Source organism: Hyla sarda, chromosome 7 (genome assembly GCF_029499605.1).
Source record: "Hyla sarda isolate aHylSar1 chromosome 7, aHylSar1.hap1, whole genome shotgun sequence".
In the NCBI taxonomy this organism is placed as follows: domain Eukaryota; kingdom Metazoa; phylum Chordata; class Amphibia; order Anura; family Hylidae; genus Hyla; species Hyla sarda.
The window spans coordinates 133,258,165-133,274,710 of NC_079195.1; positions in this window are offsets into that span (position 1 = coordinate 133,258,165).

The window sequence follows — 16,546 nt, forward strand, 5'->3', positions numbered from 1 at the left end:
ATTTGGAGTCAGGAAGGAATTTTTACCTCTAGTGTGAGGGTTTTTTGACTTCCTCTGTATCAACTCAGTAGGGACTCATTAGGGATATTGGTTGAACTTGATGGACTCTGGTCTTTTTTCAACCTTATGAACTATGTAACTATAGACGGCTATGCATTCCGTGCAGTCTCAGAGTTCATTCTTTGCGCGTACATGGAAATCGGAATTTCTGTGCCAGAAACATATGGCACGGAAATTCTGTTGTATACAAAGAGAAGCAGAATCTGATTGAATCTCTGTGCCAGCTTCCAGTGCAGAATACAGCACATAAATTCTGCCATGTGAACATGGCCTTACACTGGGGTTTGTTAGACCCACCAGGTAATGTGATTCTGAGGAAACATTCTATGTTTATGCAGAACATATGCACATCCGGTCAAACAGACGTCCTAAACTTTGCTTTATTGAACATATCAATAGGACATATCAATAAGGTCTAGATGACCTGGAAACCATAGGATATAGAGCCATGTGGCAATTGACACCAAAATCCTTTGCTAGAACATTGGGGCCCAATGTCAAATGTTTTGATGAATCAGCCCTACCAAATGCTGCCAGGAATATTCTGTAATGATAAATAACAGATGCCTGTGAATGTTGTATACACAGGCAGACATGTTATGTCATATAGAGTATAACGTTTATTTTGAAACTTTGACACAAAGAAAATAAAAGACATTGTCAAAAAAAATTTAATTGAATAAAAAGAGGGCTAATACTTTTCAAAATTTGTTAACAACTAAGGCTCCTTTCACACTATGGTTCATTCATCCATTATAAACATCCATTATTATGTATTGTAACAGACGTATAATAATGGATGAATTAAGGTGTGAACAGAGTTCAAAGTCCCGTTATAATTGTGTATCCGTTATTATCCGTTATAACCCGTTAATACATCTGTTAATAACGTTCATTATTTTAGCCCTTTTTTGACCTCTCTACCTGTCACACCTTGCAACACCTGAAGCTCTGCCTCCTACTCCAAGGGGAGTGTATTAAAGGATGCCACAATGATCCAGCTGCAGTCTGAATTTCAGCATTGAGAGGGAGAGTACTGTTGTTTGGATTGCTTGCTGTCAGACTTTACCATTACGAATTTGACCATGTTTCCCACCCATCTTTCCTACAGTTTTGATGTGCTGCTGTGGCTACCCAGCAAAGAAGAAGATCCAAAGATGAAACATTGCCATCGCTTAAGATATTGGATCCATCTTATCGCTGCAGCACGGATGACCCATGGGGTGCACAGTACTTTGTACGTGGAGCTGCGCCAGCACCCCGAGAAGTTCGTAAGCTACCTACAGAAGACTTTAGAAATGTTTGATGACCTTCTCCAACACATCAGTGAAAGGATCCATCACCAAGACACCCACCTCAGAAGAAGCATTCACCAGAGGAACGCCTCATCGTAACCCTTAGGTATGTAGTCAAAATTCTATTATTTTTTTTCTTTGCAGTGTTCATCCAATGTGTTTTGCAAAATACTAAAACCCTTTTTTTTTATGTTAATTTCAGGGTCCTGGCATCCGGCGAGAGTTTTTCGTCAATCCACTTCCACTTTCACCTGGGAATTTACACCATCTCTGCAATAGTTACAGTTACAGTTTAAAGCTACAGTTGCGATATAAAATCATCCTGCACACTAACCTAGCCAAAAGCATTCTCATACAAACTGTGTGCAAAAATGCATGCAAAATCATGGCAGTCAGAAAAATGCACCACACGGTCCAAAATGATCATGTACACTTTCCTACCAAAAGCAGTCATGCACCCATACAAACTGCGTGCAAATATGCCTGTGTCCTACAAAAATGTAAGCACATGGCGGACAGAAAAATGTCACAGAGTGGCACCACATGGTCCAAAATGATCATGCACACTTCCCTACCAAAACATTCATGCTCCTATACAAACTGCAGGCAAAGGACAAGCAAAGCACAGCAAAGCGGGCAAAGCAAAGCATATGTTCCCAAATACACTGAAAAAGTCACAAAACCTACTGCATAGCAGCCATCCATGCACCCACCTTCAGGCAAAGGTGATTTTTCTAGGCAAAAATTGAAGATGGTGGCAGATGGAGATGGATAGTGGACAAGATGGAGCTCAATGCTGTGCTGCCTCCTGCTGTAGAGTCCAGGAAAAAGAGAGGGGGTGTGACAGGGGGTGTGAGCCCTACACCATGTGACTTCAGGGGTGTGAAGGCTTTACTGAGCATGTTCAGTGAAAATAACGGACATTATAATAGCGGACATTAACGGATGTATTTGCTAACGTCCGTCAGCCATAGACTTCAATGTTAAAAATAACAGCCGTTAATTTACCCGTTTCTTGTGAAGGAAGAAAAATGTGTGCATATGCCATTTTTTCTTCCGTCACAACTAATGTCCGTTATTCATGATGGGCTATAAGAGGTCATAACAGATAATCAAAAAATCCCATAGACTTGAATGGGATTTTGTAAAAGCCTGTTTAACATGGCTTTTCTAACAGACGTTTATAACGGATCTTTTAACGGAACAACTTTATAGTGCTTTATAGTGTGACTAACAGTAATAGTAATAGTTATTAACGGGCAGCAGAACTCAGCCCAGCTTGGCTCTGCTTGGAGAGCAGCATGAGCTTTGTGAGGATACAACAAAAGTCCATAAAAAGAACAAAACCTTTGACATGTAATTATGACATGTATGGCAAATATGTTTTTAACTCATTAAGGACATAGGATGTACAGATCCGCCTTTGTTTCCAGGTGTTTTACCCCTTAAGGACCATGGGCGTGTATACACGTCCAGGCAGGATGCACGTTCCCACACAGGACGTGTATACTTGTCCATAGTTCTCGTGGGTGCTGCCCAGTGCACCGCGGTTGTAAGTGACCGCAGATGTAAGTGTTATGACAGAGGGAGGGAGCTCCCTCTGTCACCCGTGCAGCACCGCTGTAAGCTCCCTCTATCTCTCTCCTGTAGCACCCCGCAACGATCGTGGGGTGCTACTGGTTACCTGGGCAGCCGGGGGTCTTTACTAGGATCTCCACGTCTGCCCCGATAATTGCCAGAGGGATGTCCTGATATGCTGCCTGCTTGTGCAAAACTAGCAGACAGCATATAACTGCAATGCCTTGGAATACTAAGTATTCCAAAGCATTAAAAAAAAAAATCAAAAATATATAAAATAAATAAAAGTGTAAAAACAGTAAGTGTAAAAAAAGTGTAAAAGTGTAAAAAAAAGTGTAAAAAATGTTTAAAAAGAAGTGTAAAAAATACATTTATTAAATTAATAGAATGAAAAATAATAATGCATAGTGTGTAGGATCACACCGCGCACATCCTCAATATATTACATGCTGCGGATGCCCGCCAGCAGTCACAATAATGAGCTCCCTGCTGCGGCTGGGTAGCTGTGTGTGTCCACACATAGCGGCGGATTTCCCGCCGGCAGTCATGAGCGGACACAATGAGCTACCCAGCCACAGCAGTGATCTTGCCCTTTTGACTGCTGGGGGGCAATCGCTGTGTGAAATAAGCTGCGGATGCGCTCTATGTGACCCTACACTGCGTCCCGTTCATACTGTGTTTCTGCAGTATCTTAGAGGTATCCATTAGCATCACGTCAAAAAAAGTGATACTGACGTATACTGTAGCAGCTCCATTCATTTCTGAATGAGACTGCTACAGTATACATTGGCATCCCTTTTTTGACATGGCAACGGACACCTATACTGCAGAAATGCAGTACGAATGGGGACTATTCATATAATGATGCCCTAAAAGCCAAAGGGGGCTCCTCTCCTTCTTGGTCCTAGCAGGTGGTCAGGCAACCAGATAAGTCCTAAGTAGGGGTACTGCCCAGCCCGGGATGAACAGCGTGATAAAATATGGGGCGTATTTCCTCCATTTCAGAAGCGACTTACCTAAATGATGTCCGACAAATAAAGAATTTGTGGGAAAAAAAGCTAATTTCTATTTTTTTCCACTGACTTTGAAATAATTTTAGCCACACAATTAGGGCTCAACATACTCACTTTTGCCCTACGTGAATACTTAAGGGCGTGTCACTACGAAAATGGGGTCACTTCTGGGGGCGAAGTATTGTTCTGACAGCTAGAATGCTTTGCAAGATGAATTGCGGCCTCTAATTTTTATAATGATATCCTGAAAGCCAAATGGTGCTCCTCTCCTTCTGGGTCCCACCATGTGGCCATGCAACCAATTATGGCCTAAGCGGGGGTATTACTGAACACGGTACAAACAACATAAGAAAATATGGGGCACATTTTTACTTTTCAGATGCAATGTACAAAAAGTATGTCCTACAAATAATGCATTTGTGAAAAAAAATTTTTTTTTTTACTTTTCCACTGACTTTGTAACCATTACAGCCACAAAAAAGGACTCAAAGTTCTCACTTTTGGTCTAGGTGAATACTTTAGGGGGTGCAGTTTCCAAAATGGGGTCACTTGTGGGGGTTCTGAATGGTTCTGGCAGCTAAAACCCTTTGCAGGCATGAAGTGCAGCCTATAAACCATTCGGCCTAAACTGATGTCATGAAAGCCAAATGGCGCTCCTCTCCTTCTGGGTCCTACCACGTGGCCAAGGAACCAAATATGGCTTAAGCAGGGGTATTTACAAACACGGGCTGAGCAGCTCAATAAAATATAGGGTGCATTTCTTTCAATATCAGAAGCGATGTACAAGAAATATGGCCCACAAATGATGCATTTGTGAAAAAAGCTAATTTTAAATTTTAACACTGACTTTGTAACAGAGGCATAGCGTGGGGGGTGCAGGGGGGCCGGCTGCACCGGGTGCAACATCTGGGGGGGCGCGCTCCCACTTGCAGCTCTCTGCCCCTGCCTGGCTCATTCACTCTCTCTGCAGTGCTGGCTGTGCAAATCCGATCCGAGCCACCGGGTCGCCGCCCACTGTGGAGGCAGTGGCAACTCCAGGGGGGGGGCAATCGGGCAATTGCCCCCCCCCCCCAAGATTGTTGCCCCTCTTCCTGAACTATCGCATGATGGAGCGGGAGCTGTCAGCTGTCCCGCTCCACCACCCCTTTCTCACGCCGCGGCTGTTCCATTCCTGCAGTCAGTGAGAGCCAATCACGGCAGGCCGGCGCGATGACATCACATCATCGCGCCAGCGCCCGGAGATCACGTCCCCGCGGCTCTCACTGACTTCAGGAATGGAGCAGCCGCAGCGTGGGAGAAAGGTGACTGGAGGGGGGAGCAAATTATAAGTGAGAGGGGCAAATGATGAGTAAGGGGCACATGTCAGGGGGGCATTATATGTGGGGGCACATGACAGGACCCCCCCCTGTCATGTGCCCCTCATATATAATACCCCATGTCCTGTGCCCCTCGCATGTAATGCCCCCCCCTGACATGCGCCCTTCACATATAATGCCCCCTGTCCTGCCCCCTCAGGGGGCATTATATGTGAGGGGCACATGTCAGGGGGGCATTATATGTGAGGGGCACAGGACATGGGGCATTATATGTGAGGGGCACAGGACAGGGGACATTATAAGTCTGGGTCACATGTCAGGGGGGCATTAAATGTGGGGGCACATTACAGGGTGGCATTATATGTGGGGTGGCACGTGTCAGGGGGCAATATATGTCGGGGCACATGGCAGGGGCCCCCTGTCATGTGCCCATATAATGCACATATAATGCCCCCCTGACATTTGCCGCTTACTTATAATACCCAAAGTCATGTGCCTTGGATCATCTCCAGGGTATGGTCCCATTTTGATGTTTACTTTTTGTTCTTGATATTTTTTGTCGTTTACAGTGGTTGTGAGACGACATATAATAGCATGGCCCATGCTAGGTTACTACATTTGTAGATTTGTATTCATAGACCTGCTGAAAATGTGGAGAATGTGTAATGCATGTTCGCACTCAATAAAGTGTTTGAAAATAAACTTGTATTTAGATGCCTTTTACTTTAATTACATCAGTATTTTCATAACAAACAATACATGTGCTTAGAGGGTAAGGGTTTCTTTAACTAATCTAGTGGAAGAGACTTGAGTGCTAAAATCCACGGGTTAGGGGGCGCAAATTACTTTCCTTGCCCCGGGTGCTGACAACCCACGCTACGCCACTGCTTTGTAATAATTCCTGCCAAAAAACTATGGTGTTAAAATACTCACTGTACCCCCTAGTGAATACCTTAAGGGGTCTAGTTTTTAAAATTCAATCATTTGGGGGGGGGGGTCCTATGTTTTACCACCTTCAAATGTCTGCAAACCTTGCATAGCACATAAAAAAAAGTTGTACTTTTCGAATTTTCTAAATTTTCTAAATTTCAAGTTAAATTGTTAGGCTTCTAATTCATTTAAAATGTTAATTAAAAACAAAAGAAATGCTTTCAAAAGAAAGTAGACATCTGAAAGTATAAGTTTAATAAACTATTTGATCAGAAAGTATAAATATATACAACCTAATAGTGTTAACATAGGAAAAAAATCGTATTTTTTTTTTTTTAAATCATGATTTTTTTGCATTTAAAAAAAAAACAAGTGATATCGGCTTACTTTTACTATGTTCATGAAGGAAAACTTGTGACAAAAAAAAACTATGTCAGAATTATTGTCATTGGCAAAGCGTTACCAGAGTTATTCTCTAATAAAGTCAGACATCCCCGATTTGAAAAAAACAGGCCTGGTCTTTCAGGGTCGTACAGGTTTATTTGTGTTGGTCCTTAAGGTTTTATCCACCAAATGGCGATTTTAGTATGTACCTGGCAGGCAGTAATGGACATGCTTAGGATGGATCTGCGTTTGTCTTGGGAATAATGGCTATGTTGTGAGATTACTATAACACTGTGGCTAGTTTTTTGTTAACTTGTCTTTCCTCTTTGATTTTTCTTTTTTTGACTACAAATCCTACAATTCTATATTCCTCCCTCCCACACATCAGCCACCCCACCCATTGAAACATAAATGAGCTGCATCCATCAAAAGACCTGTGGTTTTCAATCAGGGTGCCTACAGTTGTTGCATTAGTTGCAGATTGATCCCTCTCCCACCAAGCGATCGCTCCACCCATTGAAGCAGACAGGCTCCCTGTAATCAGCGGACTAGTGAGTCAGGTCTCGGCCGCATTGCAAGCTGGGAAAAATTTGAGACAACAGTAATTTTGTATGCTGATAAAAATAAATATTGGAGTGAAAATCACATAAGAATAGTGAGAAAACCGTCACACACAGGTACAGACACAATATTATGAACTACACTAACTTTACAGCCCCTGTAGCATAGTCAAAAAATTCCTGCAATTCCCCTTTAAGGACCAAGGGTGTTCCTGTACGTCCTTGCTTCAGAGCAGTGTGTGTCGGCCACTGTTAGTAGCCAGACACTCACTGCTTATGACGATCCTGCCACTTCCTGTCATTTAAAGAGGCCCTGTCATTGCTAAAAACTTTTCATATATTGCAGGACACATTATAATATGACATTTCACAATATACACCTGTTAAAAAATTTTTACATTTTCACCTGAAATTCAAGCTCAAAATAGCCGCCACTTGGGGTCGCCTTTCTTTTAGCCAGACAGACTAGTCTAGATTTTACAGCATACTGGATACCGGCCGTAAAGCATACCGGTATCCAATATAGGAGATTTCTATTGAGTGTATGCAAAACTGCAGATAAAGGATGTGTGGACATGCTGGGAGCTGTAGTTTTACAGCAGCTGGAGGCACCACTGCTCTAACACAGTTATTTACAAACATTGCAACTTCAGTTGTTACTAAACTACAACTCCCAGCATGCTGAAATAGTCAAAGCTTTCTCGGACTCCTGAATGACAAAGAAGTTGATCAGACATTCAGGAGTCTGTGAAAGATGAATGACACACATAGTGACAGCTATGCTGATTAGCATCCAGCTTTACTAGGAGAAGGTAAAACAGATAGAACATGTATTCATGAAAATGCTGCAATTTTATCTAAAAAATCCTTGCACTAATTCTATAAAGATCTATTCTTATATTTATAAATTTTATCCTGTTATGAATTCACCATAATGTCTTCTGATTACTGCAGGTAAGCTCCAAGTATCTTCCTCTGACACATGACACAGCATAAAACCAGAGAGGAAAGGGTTACAGAGTAGACAGTACTGATTGGTTGACTGCCCAGGCTTGCTCCTGTGAGGGAGACAGACTGACACGCCCCCTCCAGCCTGCACAATGAAAAAGTGACTCACCAGCAGATAAATGCTTATATCTCTGGATATATAGGTCTGAGACACATAAAAATTATATTCGCATGATCAGGATTGGGTCCTGAGTAACATATCACTTTTTTCTTTTTTTTGCACTATGACAGGTACGCTTTAAGCTTTAGATGCCGTGATCAATGCTGTTCATGGTGTCTAAAATGAATGTAAAAATTGCTGAGCTAAAATGGCGGAGGAGGTTCCTCTTACCTTCCGCCAATCCCCGATCCAATAATGTGGAGTTGCTTAGCCAGGTTCTTGATTTAAGAAACATCTTCATAAAATACAGACATTACCACAACCAACATAGTGGAAATGCTGTAACATAATGGCACCCAAAGGACCATATTATATAAGGACCTGGGGACCCCCGTGATCTTGTACGCAGCACCCCAGTTAAAATCAGTCCCCAGGGCATGTTTTCTCCGAGTCTGATTACCGGCGACCACAGGGCCGGCAGCATGTGACATCACTCTCCGCCCCTCAATGCAAGCCTATGGGAGGGGGTGTGACAGCTGCATAGGCTTGCATAGAGGGGCGGAGCGTTACGTCACACTGGGGTGGAGACGTGATGTCACACGCCGCCGGCCCTGTGTTTGCCGGTAATCAGACATGGAGCAAACATGCTCCTGGGACTGATTTTAACTGGGGTGCTGCATGCAAGATCACGGGGGTCTCCAGCGGCGGGACCCCCGCAATCAGGCATCTTATCCCCTATCCTTTGAATAGGGGATAAGGTGTCTAAGCACCAGAGTACCCCTTTCAAGGTAGTTGTGCAGTCAATGCCTACAGAAAAAGAGCAGATGTGGGAACATTTATAAAAAAAATATATAAGAATACACTAAATGACTACATTCTTAGAGTCTCCTGCCCTTAAAACATTACTAAAGACTTTTGACATGTCAGTTCTGAGACCTCCACTGATATGCAGTTATAGTCGAGAGAAGTGCATGACAGCCGCTTCACCTCTCGGCTTGGTGGCATGATCTACAGTGTAAAATTAGGCAGGACCAGTTTTAAAAGAGTGCCTTTCTCATAGGATTTCCTGGGATTTTCTCATTCAACAGTGTCCAGAGTATACCAACAATAGTATGCTTAAAGGGGTACTCCACTGGAAAACATTTTCTTTTAAATCAACTGGTGCCAGAACGTTAAACAGATTTGTAAATTACTTCTATTAAAAAAATACCAATGTTTCCAGTACTTATCAGCTGCTGTAAATACATAGGAAGTTATTTTCTTTTTTGAATTTCCTTTCTGTCTGACCACAAGTGCTCTCTGCTGACACCTCTGTCCATGTCAGGAACTGTCCAGAGAAAGATAGGTTTGTTATGGGGATTTGCTCCTACTCTGGACAGTTCCTAAAATGAACAGAGGTGTTAGCAGAGAGCATTGTAGTCAGATAGAAAGAAATTTCAAAAAGAAAAGAACTTCCTCTGTAGTATACATAAGCTGATAAGTACTGGAAGGATTGGGATTTTTTTAATAGAAGTAATTTACAAATCTGTTAAACTTTCTGGCACCAGTTGATTTAAAAGAAAATGTTTTCCAGTGGAGTACTCCTTTAAAGAGAAAACATCAAGTGAAATAAAATCCTGTAAAATAAGCAACTAATCGCTAAAAGGTGTCAAAAGAAGAGAAATGTTCTGATTACCAGGTGGTGCACAGTCAAGCAAATACTCCAGCGGACAAGTCCAAATGCAAAACTCATCACATTGACACAGATAGGTTATATCAGCAGACTACAAGTTCAAGTGCAAACTTAGAAAAACAGTAGGGCAAGACTTGAGATAACCTTTTTGTCCAGTCTTTACCAGCTCAGCCTGGTAGAGGTAGCATTATAGTGTTGATCCTCTGATGTCTGTGGATAGACACTTGGACAGTAGAGCTTATCTAAGCATTCTAGTTGACCAAATTCATCCCTTCATAGCAGTTGTTAACCCTGTGGCAGAAGGACACTTTCATCAGCACAATGTACTATGCCATGAGGGTTATATAGTCATGCATAGGTTCCAGGAACATACCAACACATTTTTTTCTCTTCCCTAGCCTTCATAGTACACAGATCTAAATCATATAGATGATCTCTAGGGCAAGGTAGGGCAGGCTGTTTAGATCATGTCAGTACCTCCATCTAATTTGTGGCAATTGCAAGAAGCTGTTGTCCTAAATAATTATTCTAACACTTAGTGAAATCTCTGCTATAACAAGGAAGTCAAAGGAGGTCTAATGTGATACTTCGTCACTAATAAAGTGGCCACTTAGTGTATGTAAAATCTTCAAACAAAAAAAGGGACCTATTAAAACAGAAATTTTATTTTTATCACTTAGTTACATAGTTACATAGTTAGTACGGTCGAAAAAAGACACATGTCCATCAAGTTCAACCAGGGAATTGAAGGGTAGGGGTGTGGCGCGATATTGGGGAAGGGATGGGATTTTATATTTCTTCATAAGCATTAATGTTATTTTGTTCCAGGAATGTATCTAATCATGTTTTAAAGCTGTTAATTTTTCCTGCTGTGACCAGTTCCTGAGGTAGACTGTTCCATAAGTTCACAGTTCTTATGGTAAAGAAGGCGTGTCGCCCCTTGAGACTAAACTTTTTCTTCTCCAGACGGAGGGAGTGCCCCCTTGTCCTTTGGGGGGGGTTTAACCTGGAACAGTTTTTCTCCATATTTTTTTTATGGGCCATTAATATACTTATATACGTTTATCATATCCCCCCTTAAACGTCTCTTCTCAAGACTAAACAATTGTAACTACATTAATCGCTCCTCATAGCTAAGATGTTCCATGCCCCATATTAGTTTAGTCGCACGTCTCTGCACCCTTTCCAGCTCCACAGTGTCCCTTTTATGTACAGGCGACCAAAACTGAACAGCATATTCCAGGTGATGCTGTACCAATGCTTTATAAAGGGGGAGTATTATGTCCCTGTCCCTTGAGTCCATGCCTCTTTTGATACATGACAATATCCTGCCGGCTTTGGAAGCAGCAGCCTGACATTGCATGCTATTCTGTAGTCTGTGATCCACAAGTACACCCAGATCCTTCTCTATCAGTGACTCTGCCAGTTTAATCCCCCCTAAGACATACGACGCATGCATGTTATTAGTACCCAGATGCATAACTTTACATTTATCCACATTGAACCTCATCTGCTTACAACACACATATAAACTAGTGACTGGCTGCCACCTCCTGATGCCGTTCTTATGAATTATAATTTTCCTGTAAACAAAACATATATCTAGAGTCCACAATTTGCATATATAGTAAGCACTGGATTCTGTCACCTACCTTACATAACATTTAGATTTCAATCCTAACACACAACTTACACTGGCATATCCACTGGCTTTAAATTCTAGAGGAATATTCACCACTCTTAGTGCATAACAGTGGTAAAAGTGAATTAACGCTGTGGACCAATTGAAATTAGTGTGAGCTGTAGCTTCTGCGGAATGCACTGTGTGATCTGAAGCATTGAGACTGCACTTGTATTTGGAACAGTGACGGGACTGAGTGCATCTGTGAATGCGTTATTTTTTGGTGTACATCTAATTGTTGCAAGACTAAATAATACTTCAGACTAACTGAATATCTGTGGGAATTGGGATGTGTGCAGATCAGCGGCATTAAAAAACAACTGGCTTGCACCTCATTGCGATCATAAAAATAACATTTTGTTATAACCCAACATCTGTGTGAATTGTAGCATAAGTGGACTACAGTGATATTATGAGAATAACTGAACATTTGGATGTACAAAGTGAAACTAATCTGCACTAACTACTAATATTTACACTCATGGCTAAGTAATGAGGACAATGTAGAATTGACTTTTACCACTGATATGCACTAAGATTGGGGAATATTCCACTGGAATTTAAAGACGTCCAGGCAATACGCCAATGTAAATTGTGTGTGTAGATTTAAAACTAAATGCTGTATAAATGTATGTGTGCATAAAAACCCTAACACCTAAATAACGCAAGAACATAAGGACTGAATCCAGTGCTTACTACTGTATATATGCAAATTGTGGACACTAGATATATGTTTTGTTCACAGGAAAACGCACTGATAAAATTATAATTAATAAGAACGGCATTAGGAGGTGGCAGCCAGTCAGTCACTAGTTTATATATGTATTGTAAGCAGATATTACCTTTTAAGTGATAAAAATAAAAGTGATGTTTACTTTTCTCTGCAGATACTTATAACTGTACAGCTCTCCACATTTTGACTCATCAGTCCAGAGCACCTGCTGACATGTTTCTGCACCCAGTTTCAATGTTTTCTGTCAATAATTGAGTCACTTGACTTTGTTTCAATTTCAAAATAATGTTTTTTTTTTTGCTGCATTTCTAAGCATGATGGGTGAGATTTATTAAAACCTGTTCAGAGTAAAGGTTGACCAGTCGCCCATAGCAACCAATCAGATTTCTCCTGATATTTTTTTAAAAAGGCCTCTGAAAAATCAAAGAAGCTCTCTTATTGGTTGCTATGGGCAACTGCTCAATTCCTCCTCCACACAGGTTTTGATACATCTCACCAGATGAGTCTTGGATCTGCAGTTTTTTTTTGTTTTGTTTTTTGACTTACCTCTGCATCTACGGTCCGCAACATTGTCTGTTTCTTTGTACTTCTTCAAAAGGGATTGAACAGCACATCTTGAATCTTTCCCTGGCAGAGACCTTGCTGTGCTCAGTCTTACCATGGTATATGATTTAGGAAAATAAATTGTTGCAATTTCTAAGTGTTTCAAACTTCATAAACATCTTTCTGTTTCAATTAATGACTGTATTTCAGTCTAAGATAATTTATAAAATGTACTATGTAAGAATTGATGATGTCTTGAATGCAAAGATTGGTCACACTAAATATTTAATTTGGATTTATTTTCTGTTTATTAACTTTTCATTTTATTAATTGCTAAAAATAGACTATTAGCATTTTTTAAAGCACTCTCACTTTACAGTGTTTATTTCCATATTTACCAAAAACGTTTGCACTGTACTGTAGATTTTTATCATGTAACCCTGACAGAATGCATGCAAAGATAACCCCCCTTCCAAAAATGTCAAACAAAAATAGGAAAAAGTGAAGAGTAAAGAAAATTAAGTAATACAGAAGAGCTGGAAAATGCCAATCACTGTCTATTTAGAAAACTGGAGCTTCTTCAGGGTCAAGTACGGTACACATAGTGTCTCAAAAAAGTTAAATGGAGCTGTCATCACCTGGTGTCTAAGGCGCAGCTAACCCTGGCACAGGTAAAGAGTAGTACAGAACATGTACTACCTCCCTGTACTGTAGGAATGCGCTACCAGACAGCCAATCAGTGCATGCACTTCAGTAATACAGGTGTTTTACCAGTGAAATGCCCATTCTGATTGATCAGTTCTTCCAGCTATTGACTAATTTTGCCAAACTGGACGGTCTGTAGCATTGTATGTTGAATATGGTTTTAGGTTACAATGGTCCAGAAAATGTTGAGGCTATTGTTAGTTTATATGTCACGCCCCATTGAATATATCAAACATGTTCATAGGGATCCTCCAAAACTAGTAGAAGCTAAACAAAACATCTGTTTGGACTCCATTAGCATGGTAGGCATCAGCATGCCTTTTTTTTTCCTAATATATAGGCATGTACAGGCTGTGTTTTGTTTACCTAGGCTACCTCTTAAAAGGTAAAAAATGTAGAATACACTTTTTTTCCAATTAATGTCAATGGGCAATACAGTGGTCTATAGTAGGTCAGAGCCTTCTGTCAGGGGTATACGTCAGATAATTTTTTTGCACAAAACTTTACAGACATAACCCTCAGCTGATTGGCAATAATTAAAAAGAACTTGTACAGCTCTTGTAATAAAATAAGATGTAAGTGAAGCATTTTTCTACACCTTTTTTGTGTGTGCTGGTAATGTGTAGGAGCACCAAATTTATTAAATGGTCACAGAGCATTTGATAAATTTTGTGCAGGTCACATTTTCTGAATCTTCACTCTTCCCATTGACCAAAAAGCTAAGCTAAGTCTGGGCTGGTGTAGTTTTCATAAAAAGGTGCAGTTCATAAAACCTGTCCATATCATGTGTTTTGCCAAAATTAGGGGATCACAACTGAAAGTCAGCAGAAATGTGTAAACCTAAAGGCAAAAAAAAGGCACAAAAAAAGGACACTTGCGCCAAAATAGAGCCAAATATAAAGGTGGAAAAAAAAGGGTAAACTCAACGATAAATGGCAGCCAATATCTCTATTAGATGGAAACAAGAAAATAATATATGGTTTCAGTCCCCCTAATAATAAGAAACTCTGGGTGTCACGAACACGCACTACTCCAAGTGGGCACATGACTTGTTTCTGTGGAAAAAACATTTAAAATCTGCATTCTACTGTACAATAATGATTAACCCCTTAACGACGAAGGACATATATTTACGTCCTCCGCCGGTGTCCCCGCTTTATATCGGGTCGGTCCCAGCGGCTATCAACGGCCAGGACCTGCGGCTAATACAACACATCACCGATCGCGCTGATGCCCTGTATTAACCCTTCAGACACGGCGATCAAAGCTGACCGCTGCATCTGAAGTGAAAGTGAAAGTATCCCGGCTGCTCAGTCGGGCTGTTCGGGACAGCCGCGGTGAAATCGCGGTGTCCCGAACAGCTTACAGGACACCGGGAGGGCCCTTACCTGCCCGACTACAATCGGCGAATGACTGCTCCGTGCCGGAGATCTAGGCAGGAGCAGTCAAGCACCGATAACATACACGCCAGTGTTCTGTGTAAAATATTAGTGTATGGAATGTTATAGGTTCCTATGAGAGCTATAACACTGCAAAAAAAAAGTTTAACTAAAGTGTTAATAAAGATCATTTAACCCCTTCCCTAACAAAAGTTTGAATCACTCCCCTTTTCCCATAAAAAAAACAGTGTAAATAAAAATAAACATATTTGGTATCGCCACGTGCGTAAATGTCCAAACTATAAAAATATATCATTAATTAAACTGCACGGTCAATGGCGTACACATAAAAAAATTCCAAAGTCCAAAAAAGCATATTTTTGGTCACTTTTTACACCATTAAAAAATGAATAAAAAGTGATCAAAAGTCAGATCAAAATAAAAATGGTACCGACAAAAATTTCAGATCATGGCGCACAAAATGAGTTCTCATACCGCCCTGTACGTGGAAAAATAAAAAAGTTATAGGGGTCAGAAGAGGACATTTTTAAACGTATAAATTTTCCTGCATGTTGTTATGATTTTTTCCAGAAGTACGAAAAAATCAAACCTATATAAGTAGGGTTTCATTTTAACTGTATGGACCTACAGAATAATGATAAGGTGTCATATTTACCAAAATATGCACTGCGTAGAAACGTAAGCCCCCAAAAGTTACAAAATGGTGTTTTTTCTTCGATTTTGTCGCACAATGATTTTTTTTTCTGTTTCGCCGTGGATTTTTGGGTAAAATGACTAATGTCATTGCAAAGTAGAATTGGTTACGCAAAAAATAAGCCATAATATGGATTTTTAGGTGGAAAATTTAAAGGGTTATGATTTTTAAAAGGTAAGGAGGAAAAATTGAAAATGCAAAAACTGAAAAACCCTGCATCCTTAACCCCTTAAGGACTGAGCCCTTTTTCACCTTAAGGACTCGGCCATTTTTTGCAAATCTGACCACTGTCACTTTAAACATTAATAACTCTGGAATGCTTTTCGTTATCATTCTGATTCCGAGATTGTTTTTTCGTGATATATTCTACTTTAACATAGTGGTAAAATTTTGTGGTAACTTGCATCCTTGGTGAAAAATCCCAAAATTTGATGAAAAATTTGAAAATTTTGCATTTTTCTAACTTAGAAGCTCTCTGCGTGTAAGGAAAATGGATTTTCCAAATAATTTTTTTAAATTCACATATACAATATGTCTACTTTATGTTTGCATCATAAAATTGATGAGTTTTTACTTTTGGAAGACACCAGAGGGCTTCAAAGTTCAGCAGCAATTTTCCAATTTTTCACAAAATTTTGAAACTCGCTTTTTTTCAGGGACCAGTTAAGGTTTGAAGTGGATTTGAAGGGTCTTCATATTAGAAATACCCCATAAATTACCCCATTACAAAAACTGCACCCCCCAAAGTTCAAAATGACATTCAATAAGCGTTTTAACCCTTTAGGGGTTTCACAGGAATAGCAGCAAAGTGAAGGAGAAAATTCACAATCTTCATTTTTTACACTCGCATGTTCTTGTAGACCCAATTTTTGAA